Source organism: Protopterus annectens, chromosome 11.part0 (genome assembly GCF_019279795.1).
Source record: "Protopterus annectens isolate FY-2018-M chromosome 11.part0, PAN1.0, whole genome shotgun sequence".
In the NCBI taxonomy this organism is placed as follows: Eukaryota; Metazoa; Chordata; order Ceratodontiformes; family Protopteridae; genus Protopterus; species Protopterus annectens.
The window spans coordinates 139,317,578-139,336,212 of NC_056745.1; the positions used below are offsets into that span (position 1 = coordinate 139,317,578).

Here is an 18,635-nt window from a genome sequence, read left to right on the forward strand (position 1 = left end):
ACAGGAAGACTGAAACTTAAATGGCTATCATTTAATGAAGTCCGTTCTCACCATAGCTCTCAACCTCTTAGCACAAAACACCTGGACAAAGCCAATAATGGGGGAATACAGCCCCAAAAATAGGGACAATTTTCAAATATTGATCTTATAAACTTAGAAGAAAATTGCTACGATAAAAGCTTTTGTGTTATCATGTATTTTCTGAAGATTATAAAGTCTGAAATTCAAATGCCTGTCATTATTTATTACAAAAATCCAGAAAACCACTGATTTTATGAGGAACAAAACAGAGCAAAACAAAATATGAGGCAAAAATCTGAACAGTTTTCACAAGTGGTGGTGGGTAGGGAATTCAGGCTCTTGCTACCTGTACCCAAGGTATAGGGTTTGAGCCTGAGTAACTCTAGCCACCAGGTATATTTAACTGGGGCATTTCACACACACACACACACACACACTTGGTATATATAATTTGCAGTGGATGTTGGGGGTGTAGATTGTTTTTGTTTCTTCTGACTTTTTGAAAGTCAAATATATGACTTTTGACTTTCCGGTGCAGATAAAAACAGAACACCTTTACATTTGCCAGACAGTTTCAAGGTGGAAGATATTTTTTTTAAATAAATATTACTGCAAAAAGGACTGCTAAATATAGCATTAATACACAACAGAATATTGGTAAATAGGAATTTATTCACTCTGCATGTTATAAGTTTACTCAGTAACACCTTTCAATCAACAGTTGCGTAGTTCTCACTAATTACTAATTAGACTGTTGCTAGTTGCAAGTCAAAATGAGTAGTATAGTGCTTCATTGGTTAAAATTTCTGTCTCAAAATTCAAAGGACTATGGTTTATCTTTTATCACTATTGATTTGGAGGTTGCATGTTCTCCCTATATTTATCTGGACATTCGTTTGTTATTCCAGGTTTCATCTAAAAACATGCTTGTCTATTAACAGCTCTGAACTATTCCAGTGTATTACAATTCTTCATGATCCAGTGGTCCAGATCATTGCTGAAATGTATCCAAAAATACACTATTTCACTTATCCAACTGAAAGTAAATATTGCTCAGATAGGGTTGTAGTAGCAAATGTTCATGTCAAAAATATGTTTTGTGTTGCTTTTATTCATAATTTTAATTGATTTACCTGATTTCAACTCTTTAAGATGAAAAAACTTTGGTGGTAGTTCAACTTGTTTTATGTAGTTACAATACAGATTTTTGTCCTGTTACTTTTATCATAGAACAGAAATATTTATAAACCACAGAAACTATCAATCTGAAGTAGTTGACTTCATTTATCTACAACCTGTGGGTATTCGGATCCATATCGTATCCGAGCCAGCAACATTTTTCAAGCATCTGCTCCAAGCTCCTCCCCTTACCTATAATCCCTCACATCTCGTTTGCCGCTTCATGCGTACGTATTGTGGTCTCTTTAGCTCCAAGTTGGGTGTAGTAAGTGGAGGAAGTTTTTTCTAAGATATTTAGTGTGTATGTGTGTGGTCGATTATCAACCCTTTCCTCCCCTTTGTTGTTTGTCGGTTTTCTGTTTCAAAAATAAAAGTAGTTTAAAAAAGTTAGTTTGTAAGGTAGTGTATAGGCCTAACCTGACCTTAGTGTGTGTGTGTTAGCTTTGGGTTTAGTTTTGGCTGAGTGGGTTCTTGTGATGGCTGAGCAGCCAAAACCAACCTTTAAAAAATGCACAGAGTGTGGCCACAAGCTTTCACAGGCTGATGGCCACACTCTGTGTGTTATTTGCCTGGGTGTTCGCCACCTATCTTTGCCTTGTAATGTGTGTGCAGGGTTCAACCCTAGAGCATTGAAGGAAAGGAAGGGAAGGTTGGTAGCTAAGGGCCTGCTACCAGTTTCTGCCTTGGACACAGCGACCTTGACCTCGGCTCCAGTAGCCAATCAACTCAACCTCCCTCTAAGCCTTCTGAGGTGGGGACTAAAAGTAAAGACAAACGGGACAAGAGAGGGGAAAGGCACCACAAGCGGTCTCCAGAGTGGGAGCCCTTTCCAAGCCCACTTCCAAAAGTTGTCAAGACTACCTCTCCTCGACTCCACTCCCCGAGGTTCTCCCCAGAGCCGACTGAGCCCTCGGACCAGAGCCCTTCTTCGAGGTCATCGTATATACCAGCCAGATCCAAGTCGGTCACCTCCTCGCGGACGACTCAGAGTCTGTTGGAGCTTGACATGGACAGGATGATGCGGAGGTTCATTCGGATCCAAATCCAAATGAGAGTCTTGCCAGGCCCCTCTCCAGCCGGAGAAGGGCCCTCCATGCCCTTCTTCCATCCAATCTCTGCTTTCCCAATCCAACCTGCGGTTTCGGGGTTTATGGATCCGAGGATCCTTGGAGCTGGGGTTTCGGTGTGGACAGTTCCTCCAAACTCGATGCTGGCGATTACCTTGAGTTCCTCGGATCAGACCTGTTTGGATCCGAGCAACTCTCTGGGCCGAGAACGGGGAGTTGGATGCGAGGGAACAGAGATGTCTTCAGCTCAGACTTTGTCAGATCTGAGCCGTTCCTTCGGAACCCCGGCTACCTTGGCCCCGATCCTCATGGTGGAGCCGAGGAGAGCTTCCGTCTTGTTGCTTGCTAAGGAGGTGTGCTCTCCTCCGGCCTTCAACGTGGTGGAGAGGGTTCTCTCCCAAGGATTGAGACACCAGCCCATCGCCTTGGACTCCACCCAGGCTCCCATGGATTTGGTCATGACTCCCATCAGCTTGTCCCAGGGACAGCCCATGCTAGAGGACCCCCAGGTGGATCCCGTCATGGAACGCCCCCATGACTTACGAGCCCTCTTCAGAGAGTCCCACTGAAGAGGGTCCCCGTAAACACTCGTGTAAGAGGAGGCACATGGACTCCCCCCGAGTCCCTCACAGAAGATACTGACTTGGATGAAGGTGAGGGTTCCCCCAGATCAGCTCCCGAGGATGTCTCCTTTGGAGGCATCATGGAGATCCTCTGCCAGAGGGGAGGTTGGTCAACCCCAAAACCCTCGGTTGGTCAACCCCAAAACCCTCTACGGATGAGTCAGTATTCCTGGAGGCCTTCGGCATGGGCTCAACTACATCATGGGTGTCCCCTCCTGCAGATCCCTTAGTGGATCTTATTACATGCGGGCATGGAAGGAGACTGACACCATACAGCCAATACCTAAACGCCCGGACAGGATCCTCTCTCCTCCCACAGACAGGCAAGCCTGGTACAAGGGATTCCCCGGTGGATGCTGTGGTGGTTGCAGCTGCCACCAAGAAAGAGAACTGGCACAGGAAAGTTCTTCAGTCCACCCTCCGGACAAGGAGTCTAGGGCGGTGGATCGATTTGGGAAGCGAGTCTGTTCTTCAGCGACGTTTTCTATACAAGCACTGAATTATTTGGCACACGTCATATGACTTCAGCGAGACTTAGTTACGGAATTCGTTGTGTCACCCCCAGAGTCTTTGTCACCAGAGTACAAGCTACTGTTCTCTGCGAAAATTTTGACTGTAAAGTCTGTTTCGAACACGTCCATGCGTCTTCTTTCCCATGCCACGGAAGGAGCGGCTAGGGCGGCTGGGACCGGCGTAGCTATGAGGCGACACGCTTGGCTCAGACTGTGTCAATTGGCGGACTCCTTCAAGGCGTCATTCACAAATGCTTCCTTTGATGGTTCTTCCCTGTTCGGGAAGACAGTACGTGACACCCTGGTCTAGAGGGAGAAGGACGAGAAGACTCTGTTCGGCGTCAGAGTCTGCTTCTCTAGCCCTCAAAGATCCTTTTCTAGGAATCAGAGAGGGCAAAAGAAGATGTGGTTCCAAAACTCTCAGTTTTCCTGGGACTCTCAGGACACTTTGTCCCTTAGAGGCAGAGGGGGACAAGACAGACGCTGCCCCAGAGGCAGAGGGAGGCTGAAGAACTTTGGGTCTAGGGAGACCTTCTCAGACAGACCCACGCAGCAGCCCTGAGGGGTTGCCTGACTTCCTACTCTGGAGACAGTCGGGGGAAGATTGTCATTGCACCTAACGGCTTGAGAGTCCATTACGACTGACCGTTGGGTGCTCCAAATAATATCCAGAGTTTACTCCATCCCATTCATTGCCCCACCTGTCCAACCAAATCGCCTCCCAGATGTTCCACCCTCTCAAAGGGAGGCTGCAGCACAAGAAATTTCAAAGCTGCTTCGCAATCGGGCCATCGAACCGGTCCCCCCAGTTCAGTCCAGATTAGGCGTTTACTCCAGGTTCTTTTTAGTGCCAAAAAAGATGGGGGACCTCAGGCCCATATTGGACCTGTCAACCCTGAACCTGACCGTAGCCAAGCAGAAATTCCGGATGGTCACCTTGCAGTCCATTCTACCTTACCTCTGAGAATGCGACTGGATGTGCTCGATAGACATCCAGGACGCTTACTACCATATCAAAATTTGCAGAAGCTCTAGGAGATTCCTTCGCTTCTGGCAGGGAGCCTCATCATTTCCCGTTCAGAGCCTTACCTTTTGGTCTCACCACAGCCCCCAGGGTGTTTACCAAGGTTATGGCAGTCGTAGCGGCTCACCTGAGGCTTTAGGGAATTCAGGTGTTTTCTTACCTAGACGATTGGCTCCTCGCTGCTGCCACCAAGCTTCTACTTTGCATGGCCAGAGACGTCTTCCTGCATCTTGCTGTCAACCTAAGGATTACCATCAACATTTCCAAGTCCTGCTTGAACCCGACACAGACCTTGGAATTTATAGGGGCACGGCTGGACACTCTACTATTGCAAGTTTTTCTCACACTGGACAGGGTCCAGAACCTACGGGCTCATGTGCAGTGATCCTCGGACCCAGGATGCCAACGGCGAGCGATGTCCTCCGAGCCCTAGGCTCCATGGCTGCAGCAATCTCAATTCTTCCCTGTGCGCGCCTTCACATGCGGGTGCTTCATTGGACCCTGGCAGTTCAGTGGTCTTGGCTAGGCCTCCCCATGGACTTTCCAATAAGAATCAGCAGAGCCTGCAAGATATCTCTTTTCTGGTGGCTCCAGTCTCCGGAAATCTTGGTAGGTCGTCTCTTCTTAATACCCACAGCCCAAGCCACAGTGACCACGGACGCCACCCAGCTCAGGTGGGGGGCACTATTTGGGCAGGACAGTCCAAGGCATGTGGCCCCATACCGAGACCAGATTGCAAATCAGTGTTCTGGAGTTGAGGGTAGTGCTTTTAGCGTTGCAAGCCTTTCATGCCATTCTACCCCTGAGGGCGATAGCAGTTCAGTCAGACAACATGTCTGTTGTCTGGTACATCAACAAAGAAGGAGGAACCAGATCTTTCCCTCTCTGTTGCGAGGCCATGAGAGTGTGGGAGTGGGTGATCTCCACCAGTCGGTTTCTGATTGCAACACACATCCCGGGACGCTCCAACATTTCAGCGGACAGACTGAGTCGGGTTATTCTAATGCCATACTAGTGGTCTCTGAAACAGTCAATAGCAGAGGAGATCTTCCTTGCGTGGGGTCAGCCTTGCTGCGATCTCTTTGCATCTCCTTCCAATGTGAAGTGCAGTGAGTTCTTCGCTCTGATCCCCTCACCAGGGGACTCCCCCAGAGATGCTTGGCTTCCCGGGTTACTGTATGCTTACCTCCCATTACCTCTCATTCTGAAGTTTCTTCAGAAAGCTTGCCGACTGGGGTGCAAAGTGATCCTCATTGCCCCGTTCTGACCTCAACAGGTATGGTTCCCCTTCCTCTGGTCTCATGTTCTAACTCCTCCTCGGATTCTGGATCCTTGCCCGGATCTCATCTCTCATCCCTCAGGCATCTGTCTTCCCGATCTGGACAGACTCAAGCTGATGGCTTGGTTGCTCCAGTTCCCCTGATTCCTAGGACTCACGGCCTGTCATCTTCAGTAAAGACTATTTTGGTGGCAAGCCACAAAGCTTCCACTAGGAAAGTTTATCTCAGCAAATGGAAACGCTTCTCAGAGGAACCTAGATCCCTTTACAGCCCCGGTTCCTGTAGTGTTGGAGTTTTTGCCCAATATTTTCCAACAAGGGGCTAGTTCTTCTACGATAAAAGTACAACTGGCAGCCATCTCTAATTTTCATGTCGGTGAATATATGAATGAAAATATGAATGCTCTGGCCTCTTTGAGACTGTGTAAATCTTTCCTGAAAGGCACCTTTCTTTTACGCCCCCCGGTTAAGGGTTCAGTCCCTCCTTGGGACCTTACCCTAGTTCTGCAGGTGTTGGTTGCTCCCCCCTTCGAACCAGCAGCGTCAGTAAATTTGAAATTCTTATCCTGGAAGACAGCTTTCCTAGTGGCCATTACTTCGGCCAGAAGAGTTTCTGAGATCCAAGCTTTGTCTGCCGTGCCCCCTTACTTGATCTTTCATAAAGACAGGGTTTCGCTCCGCACAAACCCTTCTTTCTTACCGAAAGTTGCCTCTAAATCCAATATTAACCAGACTATTAATCTGCCTGTTTTCTTTCCAAATTTTCAGAACAAGGTGAATATAAACTGCATTTGCTAGATGTTCATAGACAGCTTTGTTTCTATTTACATAGGACTAAACCCTTTCGTAAGTCTGACCAATTATTCGTGTCCTTTTCTGGACCCTTTTTGGGCAAAGCCATTTCCAAGGTCTCCTTATCTAGATGGATTACACAATGTATACTGCAAGTCTATAAGGATAAAGGTCTGTCCCCAGCTGGTCCTGTTAAAGCTCATTCTACCAGATCTATGGCAACTTCTGCTGCTTTTTGGTCTAGGGTTTCACTGGATGATATCTGTGCAGCAGCGACCTGGGCAAGGTCACATACATTTATTTCTCATTATAAGTTGGATTTGATCTCTAGAGGGAGAGCGTCCTTTGGCTCTGCGGTGCTCAGGAATATCCTTTCATGAGGGCCTCCTAGGAGTTTTCGTAGCTGGGGACTCTGTCCCACAGGTTGCAGATAAATGAAGTTAACTACTTCAGATAAAGAAGTTATGTACTCACCATAACGTTCCATCTGAGTAGTTATACTTTTCTGCAACCGTCCCACCCTCCTTCCCCCGAACCTGTTCTAGGTTAGTACTGTTATTGAGTTGCTGATAATTTGGATAGTGGCAAACGAAATCTGAAGGAAGGTAGGAGATGTGAGGGATTATGGGTAAGGGAAGGAGCTTGGAGCTTAAAGCAGATGATTGAAAAATGTTGCCGGCTCGGATCCGATATGGATCCGAATAACCACAGGTTGCAGAAAATGAGGTATAACTACTCAGATGAAACATTATGGTGAGTACATAACTTATTTTTTTACTACATACTCACAAAATGCTTAAGTGAGACTATTATTAATTTTTTAAAAAATATTGTGGCATTACTGCAATTGAATAATTATGGGAACATTTTTTATATTAGTATAAGTACTAGTCCTGTGAAATGGCATAATAATACTGTGATTATGTGTATCTCTAAAATTTGGTATCCTTTTAAGTTAACCTTAACATCCAAAATCAAGCATAGGAAGCTATTGACTAAATATACAAAGCAACAATCAGTTGTAATATTAAATGGGTCTGCTTATAGGAATTTGGTAAACATAATCATATTGCCTTTGGTTCCCTTTATATAACAAAACTGTTCTTTTGTCTAATATTTGGACATACTGAGTATAAGGTGATTGCTTGCCTGTCAACAGTGCATTTCTGTTTCTTTTTGTGTGTGCTATAATGGCAGTTGTGCTTTCTAAAATCCTGATAAACAGAAATAAATGATGTTAAGTTGTCAATCTCGCCTTCATTCTTGCTTGATGGGTTCGGAGCCGATCCTCGGCTCCGACTCGGCACTTGCTAAGCTCGAGAGTCACTTTTACCAGCTCGAGGCAGCCCCATATCCCATGATGCAAGGCGGTAAGTACCCAGATCTCGTTTGCTGCTTCGCTGATGAGGTCCTCCTTTTACCAGCTCCTGGTAAGTGATTTGCTACTTTGCTATTTTAGCCCCTTTTAACAAAAAAACCCTTAATTGTTAGTTTTATATCAGTTTTAAACCTTTTCTGACAGAAAATTCTCTGTCTCTTCTTACTTTTTTAGTCAGACTTTCACCCATCCCATCCCCCTGTTAGGTGTGTGTGTGTGTTTACTAGTTATACCTTTTGGTATATTTAATTTAATTTCTTTGACTGGTGTGTGTGTCTGTGTGTTTTACACCATGTCTAAAGAAAGGGTCTCAGGCTTTAAGAAGTGTGACTCGTGCTGTCAGAAAATGTCTCTGACAGACGGTCACACTTCTTGCCTGTACTGTCTGGGGCCTCTTCACCTGCAGGACTCCTGTGCTGTATGTCATTCTTTCAGCCAGAGAGTCCTGCAGGAAAGAAGAAATAAGCTGATTTTGAGGGGCCTTCTTAAGCCGGAGGGCTCTCCGGCTAAGTCGGCTCCATCCAAGACTTCTAAGTCTTCCAAGGCCCAGGCTTCTGTGTCCAAGCCTGCGGCCTCGGCTCCGACTCATTCAGAGTCGAGATCGGCTACGGCTGGAGCCGATTCTGGGTTAACTAAACCTTCGGCACCGATGGCTATCGGTGCCGATTCTGGTTCGACCACTTCGGTGTCGGCTCCGATCGGTTCCGACCACCATGTGGCTCAGGCATCGGTGTCGGCTCGATCGGCTCCGACACCGTAACTTTTGGGGCTGTATCGGCTCCGGCTGGAGCCGATGCATCGAAGCTACCTGTCGGCTCCGATAAGTTGTCGGCTCCGACAGGTTCAATAGTTTCATCGGTTCCAATGGCTCCTTCGAGGAAGAGGTCTAGGTCTCCTTCCTTGGAGCCGATACTTTCGGCTCCGGCTTCACCTCTCCTCTCGGAACGGAGCCATCGGAGCCGATCTTCAAGGTCATCCAGGCTTTCTGACCATGATTTAGAGAGAGTGGTCAGTAGATTACTTAAGTCACAGGCACTGGCCCAAATGTTACATAGTCCGTCTCAACAGACAGCTATTGGTCCACACCCCATTGCAGTTCCTCCTTCAACTCTACCCCAGAGCTTGGAGTTGGAGTCTTCGGGAATGGTTACTGCTACGGCTGAGATACAGATACCCCCTTCTGTTCCTTCAGCCTCTACTCTTATCTCCTCTTCGAGACCTTCCTTAGAGGGATTCGGTGGCCGGGCTTCCATGGTCTCCTCCGAGGGGGTGAGTGGCATCGGACCCTTGTCCGAACCCGCTCTTCCCCTTGGAGCCTCGGCCTTGATGAGCTCTGCTCCGACATCTGCCTCGGAGACTTCCCTTTCGGTGGTCCCTGGAGTTCCTAGCTCTTCGGAACGGGTTCTCTCGGACCTTCCTGGGAGGGGAGCATTCGAGGTGATGAAGAGTGTGCTGGCCACAGGTATCAGCCAGCAGTCTGTTCCCTTAGCTCCTCCCTCTATAGTGCCTGTTGACATCTCTGCCACTTCTCTTGCTACAGGACCCAGAGATCCTCCGCCTCAGGTTTCCCCATTGGGAATATCCCCCTCTTCCGAGGATTCTCCTGATGTTTCGGGAGATCCTTCTAGGAAGAGGACCTGTAAGAGGAAACATGTAGACTCCCCCGAGTCTATCACTTCAGATACTGACTTAGATGAGTCAGAGGGATCCCCAAGATCCCCTCTGAGGATGTCTCCTTCTCAGACATCCTAGAACTCCTTAGACAGAGGGGAAACTGGCCCACCAATAATCCCTCTGAGGATGAGTCAGTATACCTAGAGGCGTTTGGATCTCGGCCCTCCACCTCCTGGGTGTCTCCGCCTTTCGACCCCCTTATGCAGGTTATTGCCCGAAAGGCTTGGGCTGCTCCTGACTCTGTAGAGCCAGTCCCTAGGAGGCCTTCAAAATTTATTACTGCCCCGTGTGATAAGCAATTCCTCACTAAGGGTGTCCCCGCTGATGCCATGGTAGTGGCTGCTGCCACCAAGAAGGAACTTGCAGATCCTTCCGTACCCGTCCATCCTCCTAATAAGGACTCTAGGACCATGGATAGGTACGGTAAGCGGATGTTTTCCTCAGCGATGTCACTTCACCAGACTCCAAAGGGATATCCTTAAGGAGCTAGGTGACGTTGTACAGGATCCTACAGCTGCAGGGGCTCAGGAAAAAATTGCTTCGCAGCTAGGAACCCTTAATTCCATTGCAAACTCCTCCATGCGGCTAATATCATATGCTGCTGATGGAGCGAGTAGGGCCGCAGGTACAGGTGTGGCTCTTAGACGCCAAGCCTGGATGCGGCTATGTGACTTTGCAGATCCCTTTAAGGCGTCCTTCACAAATTCTCCCTTTGATGGGTCAGCTTTGTTTGGCCCTCAAGTGAAGGAAACTTTGACCAGGTCTGAGCAGGACGGCAAGACTCTTTCTGTCGTAGGAGTCCGTTTTTCCACCCCTTCTAGACCTTACCCCAAAGGACAGAAAGGTGGCAAAATGTGGTTCCGCAAATCCCAAGGAGTCACGCCGGATTCACGTGGTTAGTTTACCCCTAGAGGCAGAGGGGGTAACAACAACAGACGCTCTAGAGGCAGAGGGGGTCCAAAAACCAGGGAAACAGAGAGCCTCTCTCTGACAAGCCCTTTCAGCATCCCTGAGATGTTGCCCGGCTGTCCCTCCTTGGAGGCAGTCGGGGGAAGATCATCACTGTACCCAGAAGCCTGGCACTCCCTCACTCAAGACAGATGGGTACAGTCGATCATATCCAAGGGTTACATAATTCCTTTCGAGGAAAGTCCTTTCTACCCCTCAAATTCCCTTCCAGATGTACCACCCGGTCTAAGGGAAATTGCAGAGTTAGAAGTCTCAAAACTACTGCAAAAAAGAGCCATTCAGCCAGTTACAACAGACCATTCAGAGCCGGAATCTACTCAAGGTTCTTTTGGTCCCCAAAAGACGGGAGACTGGAGACCAATATTGGATCTCAGCAGACTCAACAAGTCTGTGAGGAAGACAAGATTCGAATGGTCACTCTTCAGTCAATTCTGCCCTTCTTACAGAAGGACAACTGGATGTGCTCAATAGATCTTCAGGATGCGTACTATCACATCAAAATTCACAGACGCTCCAGGAGATTTCTCCGCTTCGGCTGGGGTCCAGTCATTTCCAGTTCAGAGCCCTGCCCTTTGGTCTCACTACAGCCCCCAGAGTGTTCACCAAATGCATGGCAGTGGTCACGGCTCACCTGAGACGTCAAGGATTCCAGGTGTTTCCGTATCTCGACGACTGGCTCCTTTCAGCCACCACCAGGCATCAGCTTATTCAAGCCAGGGATTACACAATAAAGCTTTGTACTCTTTTGGGCATCTCGATCAACTTCAAAAGTCATCCTTATCGCCCTGCCAGTCTATTACTTTCATAGGCAAACTTAAACACTGTTCGGATGTCAGCTACCCTTACAGATCAAAGAGTTTCAGACATTCAAAGTCATGTCAGGATCATTCTAGCCAACAAGAAAGTACAGGCCAGAATGGTTCTAAAGGTATTAGGCCTCATGGCTGCGGCCATTACTCTTCTTCCACTGGCCCGCTCCTACATGCGCCTTCTTCAGTGGATGCTGTTCACACAGTGGTCGTACCAACAACTTCCAATGCGTCACCAGATTCTGGTGACACAGACTTGCAAAGATCATCTTGCTTGGTGGATCACATCTCCCCAGGTTCACCAAGGCAGACACTTTGTACCCCCATCACCGGTAGCCACTGTCACCACGGATGCCTCCCTGATCGGGTGGGGCGGTCATTATCAGGGCAGGATGGTTCATGGGACGTGGCAGCCGTTCCAGTACCACCTGCACATAAATGTCCTGGAGATGAGAGCAGTGCTTTTAACGTTGCAAGCCCTCAACGACTTTCTTCCCGTAGGGACAATTGCAGTCCACACAGACAACATGTCTGTAGTTTGGTATATCAACAAACAGGGCGGAACCAAGTCCTACCCCTTGTGTCGAGAAGCGCTCAGACTATGGCAATGGGCAATCTCCTCTCATCGGTTTCTGGTAGCAACGCATATCCCTGGGAAAACCAACATTGTAGCGGACAGATTGAGCAGAGCTATTCTCATGCCTCACGAGTGGTCTCTCAAGCAATCTATAGCGGAAGAGATTTTTCTGGAATGGGGTTGTCCATGTTGCGATCTTTTTGCTACTCCCCAAAACAGCAAATGCCCAGACTTCTTCTCTCTCTTCCCTCTTCCAGGCCATCCCCCCAGAGACACTCTGACCCAGGATTGGCCCCAGGGACTTCTTTATGCCTTTCCTCCATTTCCTCTGATCCCTCAAGTTATCCAGAAAGCAACCGTTTTGAGAGCCAAATTGATTCTCATTGCTCCTTACTGGCCTCGACAAGTTTGGTTCCCGTTCCTCCATCGTCACCTTTTGGTGCAGCCGTGGCATCTGGACCCAGTGCCAGATCTTCTGATTCACCAATCCGGTCAGCTGCACCGGTCTATCCCTTCTCTCAACCTCACAGCATGGTTGCTCCACTTCCTTCCTTAGCCAGGCTTCCTTTGATCTCTAACCCTGTTAGAGACATCATAGTAGCTTTTAAAATCCTCTACCAGGAGGATTTATGCAAGCAAATGGAAACGTTTCTCTTATTGGGCTAATGCCAAGAATATTGATCCTTTCACTGCCCCTGTTCAGGCAGTCCTGGACTTCTTAGCAGAGATTTTTCATGCAGGCTCCTCTTCTTCCACAGTCAGAGTTCAATTGGCTGCTATCTTGAACTTTCATGTCGGGATTGCAGATCACAATATTATGTCCCATAGGCTTTGTAGGGCCTTCTTGAAAGGAATTTTCCTGCTAAAGCCTCCAATCAGGAATCCTCCTCCTCAATGGGATCTAAATTTAGTGCTGACATCCTTGATTCTTCCCCCCTTCGAGCCAGCTGTTTCTTGCTCCCTAAAATTTCTTTCTTGGAAAACTTTATTCCTAGTAGCTATTACATCGGCCAGGAGGGTATCTGAACTTTATGCTCTATCGGTTCGACCCCCCTATTTGGTTTTTCACAAAGACAGAGTATCATTGAGAACTAATCCGACCTTTTTGCCTAAGGTCGCCTCAAAGACCAATTTGAATCAATCCATTGATCTCCCTGTATTTTTCCCAAACTATTCAGACAGAGCCGAACAAAAACTACATTATCTTGATGTCCACCGCCAACTCAGATATTATTTGGACAGAACTAAAAAATTTAGGAAATCTGATCAAATTTTGTTTCCTATGCGGATAACAAGAAAGGCCTTCCTGTCTCTAAAGTGACCTTGTCTAGATGGCTTTCTTCGGTCATCTCTGAAATTTATCTGCTCAGGGGAAAACAGCTGTGCTCAAAACCTAAAGCACATTCAACTAGGAGCTTAGCTACTTCTACAGCCTTTCAAGCTAGACTTCCTTTAGACACTATTTGTGCAGCGGCCACTTGGGCCACTCCTCATACTTTTGTTTCCCATTACACATTGGACTTGGCCTCCAGGGATAGAGCCAGTTTTGGCTCTACAGTCCTCAAGAGTCTGTTCCATTGAGCCACCCAGGATAGAGGTGCTAGGGACGCGGTCCCATCAAGCAAGAATGAAGGCGAGATTGACAACTTAACATTAAGAAGTTATGTACCTACCATAACGTTCCATGTTAGTTGTCTTCTCGCCTTCTTTCTGACCCTCCCTCCTTCCCCCGAGCCTGGACAGACCTTGTTTCTCTAAGGAGTTATTATGCTGAAGGCCATTCAGTCCTGGTCTTTCTTACATCCTGTAGGTTTTCTTTCTTTCTTTCTTCCTTTGGGAAGTGTTTTATGCTTGGTGCTACTGCCCTTTGTCATCAAACGAGATATGGGTACTTACCGCCTTGCATCATGGGATATGGGGCTGCCTCGAGCTGGTAAAAGTGACTCTCGAGCTTAGCAAGTGCCGAGTCGGAGCCGAGGATCGGCTCCGAACCCATCAAGCAAGAAAGAAGGCGAGAGAAGACAACTAACATGGAACGTTATGGTAGGTACATAACTTCTTATTTTGTTAAGTATGATGGCTGAGCTGTTTTACTTCAAGGAGCAGTTTAAGTTGTCAGATACCCTTCCACAAAGCACAGGTAGTAAAGAGTTCGTATCATAGATCTCTGATGGGAAATTAATTAAGCGTCAAAGTGCTTTTCTTTCCACTTTTGGCAGAATTATCTCCATAGTACTATGGTAATACCTCAGAATTATTGAGAATGTCCTCTACATAATGAAATGACATTAAATGACCAATAAGATGTAAACATTTTGCATTACATGTACTTATTTGGAAAGAAATATTAACAGGCGATCACTAGTGAAACTTTATCCAAGTATCCCAACAGATGATACATGATCAGTGAATTGAGTGCATTTCTTTTTTCTGCAGATCACTGCTTTTGAGGCATATTTCATTCCAAAATTAATCAGCCAATTAGCACTGTGTTTAAAAAACAAAGACTATGTAAATTGTTTTGTATTACCTCAACTAGTTCAGAATATTTATAACAGTGCTGAATTAAAATAATATATATAAATAAATGTAAATGTAATATAACACTGTTTATATTAAAACTACATTTATATCAGATGCTGGTTACTAACCTAATATTAAAAAAGGTTTAATGCTAATATTATCATTAATGCCCGGGAGTCTAGTGGCATCTGTGAGTATTTGCCACTTACTTTCTATCAATGCCAAGGACATTTTCCAATTCCCTCCATATGGATGACAAACTACCTGGTCAATGATCGCAAATTTGAATAAATGTTGCTCACCTTTATCACATATATGTCTATATAATGCATTATTCTTGTCTTTCACTTGTATCTTATAATAATGTTCATAAATACGTCTTTTTAACTGTCTTTCAGTTTTGCCTATATAGAATGCAGGGCAGGCAAGACAGGTAGCAAGATATACCACCTGCTTGGTATTACAATTGCCTGCATTTACATTTATTTATATATATTATTTTTGTTTATTGTGTATTTTAAACATTCAAGTGATTATTTTAAAAAAAATTTGTATTAATGGAATCAATTGTAATGTTTTAAGCAAAATAGGAGGATGCTCCTTTAAATATTTGGCGCCAATTTTGGCTATTTAAACTTTGGTAAAATTTTTAATTACTGGTTCTGAGGAAGTCTGTATGTTGACAGATGAAAGCACTTAACCAGAGAATGTTCTATTCAGTTTTTAAATAAAGTGAGTTTTACTGTTCGAGCTGTGCTGAAGTTTTTCCAGACCTGCACCAGTTTTCGTTTTACGGGTTATTTCTGTGGTTCTAAAGTTGCATTTGGAGTGCTGAATTAACATTAACATTAATAATGCATACTACTTATGTCAATATTTTTATTTAATCACGTGATTTTGTTTAGCTTTGGCATCATTCATGTATAACGTACTTACATTATAATAAAGGCCATTGTCCTGTTACTAGAATTGAATTTTATCTCAGCTGTAAATCATTAAAATGATTTGCTCTGTTTTTTTTTTTTTTAAATCATAATACAGCTGTTTAACATTGTTGCAAGTGCCAAACTGTGGCATCCGGCAAGAATTTCTGACTAAATGTTGTGCTGCATGACAAAAACAAACAAAACACACACACACCACTTTGAAGTACCTGTATATTCCCTGCAGCAGCACCAGCCAGCTTCTGAATTACACCAGTTCCTTCCTTTGCAGCAATGAGATGACAGTTCCTTCCCTTGCAGCAGTAAGATGAGAGAGCCAAATATGAATTCCTGAGCCAGGAGCCAGTCAGTGGCTATCTATCCAGGTACGTGACTGCAGATGTTGCAGTCTGATTTCCTTTCAGTCTATGCGGTTTGTAACCGCATAGACTTCTGTCCATCATTGTACAGACACCTTCTCATTGTAATCCAAACTGGTTAAACAGCAGTCTGGATAGGAAGCACGCATGCGCAGGTCCGGTACACGGATGCCTTCTCATTGATATCTGGACTGGTTAAAAGGCAGTCCGGATAGGAAGCACTCATGCGCAGTTCCAGTACTTGCGGACAGTTATTTTTTTTTCCTTTTACAGCTGGGGGACTGCAGTCCAGTAGCACGGGCCTCCCCTGCCTTTGAGAACATTTGATTTATTTTTTCCTTTAAATTACTGGAAGCCATCTCTTATACCAAAGCTGAAGCTTGAACTGCTTTTTGATGAACAACTGTGGGATTCTTGCCAGTCATTTTATTCTCTTCACTTTTTCTACTTGATTTTCTTTCAGGTTCTGTAAATGTCTTCTTTGCTAGCATCCAGGCAATGTTGTTACTAGGTAATAATTGAATTTTACTCAAGCTGGTAGAATTACTAGCTGTTTTTCACAATGGGAGAGCTCAAATTAAACTCTTGATCAGTGTGTAGCCCTTTTAGAATCCTGCTCTAGTAGAGTTTTCAGTTGAGCCTAATGCGAAGCTGCTGTGAAAAGGGGTAGGTAATTAGTAGGGCATATAAAATATTGCATGATAACTATAAGAATCAATCAGAGGAGTTTAGAAAAGACTGGGAAGTGAAACTGGACAAGAAGTCTATAAGAGAACAAAAGGACGACATATGTATGGCTCCTAGGTAGGCAAAAAAGTCCAGAAGGTTAAATATTTTTGCCTAGAAGTATTTGTATAGGTATTTTATACCGTTTTTAGACTTCAAAGAATTTTTCTTCGGGTAGACAGCAAATGTTGGAGCCGTGATGGGGAAGACAGAGATAACTAGGAACATGATTTTTGGGAGTGTAATGAGCTGGCAGGTGGAATACTCTGTTAAAAGTACTGAGGGAGCAAATCACTGTAAGGAAATTATTATTTTGAGCTGGGATACAGGATCTGGAGGCCTTATTAAGTTTAATTCTATTAGCTGCCAAACAAGCAATTACTAGAAAATGGAAAACAAAGTCTAAACCAACTCTTTTTGAAATGCTGAATATTGTAAAAGAGATAAAATAACTTGAAATGGGATCTTTAGAAAAGGGAAGGATGAAATTAACATAGAAATAAACAGAATTTGTTGGAGCAATACTTGCAAAATAATTAGGAAGAGGAGGGTTGAGATTTAAGGGAAGGCAGGAATTCAGCAATTTATGTAATGTTGGACTAACAGAGTTGTTATAAAGAAATAAAACATATGTCATGTATAATGTTTGTAAATAAAAATATTTTAATGTGGCTTGTTTTCTTTCTTTTTTTTTCTTTTAGTGTATGTGCTTAAGTCTTAAGGATATTTTAATATTTTAATAAGTGTTTAAAAAAAGAGCAAGAAAGGCTGCTGCAATACTGTAAGTTTCTATCAGATCTCCAGCACTCTGTCTTCTTTCAACTATAAATAGTTACCAAAAGTTCTGGTACATGTTTGGAACAAGGACCTGTATCAGTCACCTTTGAAAACTGTTGGACAACTGCCTTTCTGTTTACTGAATGTAATTTTTCACCAGTATGTTTGATGATCCATCAAATGAAGAGAATTTAAAAGAAGTCCCTTCTCCTTTTCCTTTTTAAGGTGAAGAGCAATTTTATTTACATGAAATATTTTCCATTAAGTCGTCTGATCGTGGCAATGCCTCATCACCAGCATCTGCTTCACCTGAGGATGTTATTTTTCTCTTCTTTTTTCCCATTAGCAGAGAAGGTCCAGGGGTAGGCTCTTCGGGGTATTATATTTATGCCTGCACTGCTCATCAGAGCAGGTGATACCAGTGACATCACTCAGTACCTTGACCAACTGGTTCTCTCCATCAGCTTTCTAAAGGGGGACCCCATACTTCTCCAACAGGTGTTTCCCATGATCACTTTGCAGCAGGTAAAGAAAGATTTTATACAACCTGCTGAGTCTGTGCTTACTAAAACCATGTTCACTCCATAACTCTGTTCCAGGAAAAAGTGGTAGCCTGGTGTGCATAGCTACATATAGCAGACGCCATGTGACGTGCATTGACAGGCAGCAGGGTAACAAGATGCCCATTAATAGTAGTGTGATGCACATGTTCTGTCGCTTGATGCAGAGTGACAGTAACACAGCCAGACTATGCAGTGACTGTGCATGTGCGCACACTTTATGTAAATTCCCAGCCCAGGAATGAGTAGGCATGTTTCCAGTAGAGTGGCCTAAGGCTGACAACATCTCACTATCGTAGGTGAGATTCAGAGATGGACACAATGAAGTACTTCATTAACGTAATTATTGTTCTCAGAAAACCATGGATGCCATTTTGTAGAAGACTGTGTTAGGATCAGTAGCTTAGAGAATCTGATTGTAGTGGATATCAGTGTGCGCTCCTGTATAGGCAAACTGGGAATAGACAGAAAAACTGAAAATAGACCACAGGAGTGCACTGGCCACATGAGGGTGCATGGAATAAACAGGCACTGGAACAGAGTAGTGGAGCATGTGAGAACATTGTACAGGGCATGACAGGGGAGTGACAGGCTGGTGAAGCTCAGGCTGGCAGGATACAGAAGACAGATCAACAATTGTTGCAGACCTGCTTGGAGGGTTCACCTGACAAGGCACAGAGGACAGGTTAAAGTCCTGCTTGTGGAGGGGGGGGTGCTTATGCTAACAGTGTACAAAGGACAGCCTGCAAAACAAGGTATGCTTGCTTGTGCCTGTAGTTTATATCTGCAGTTAACACGTGCCAGTTGCACGATTGTGGGAATCATATGAATGTTATCTGCAT

At 45.0% G+C, this 18,635-nt stretch overlaps 1 protein-coding gene across 1 annotated transcript in view; it reads left to right on the top strand.

The window, feature by feature from the left end:
* Positions 1 to 18,635, top strand: part of IL17RA (interleukin 17 receptor A) — a 786,505-nt gene that overhangs the window by 385,568 nt on the left and 382,302 nt on the right. The window lies entirely within an intron of this gene.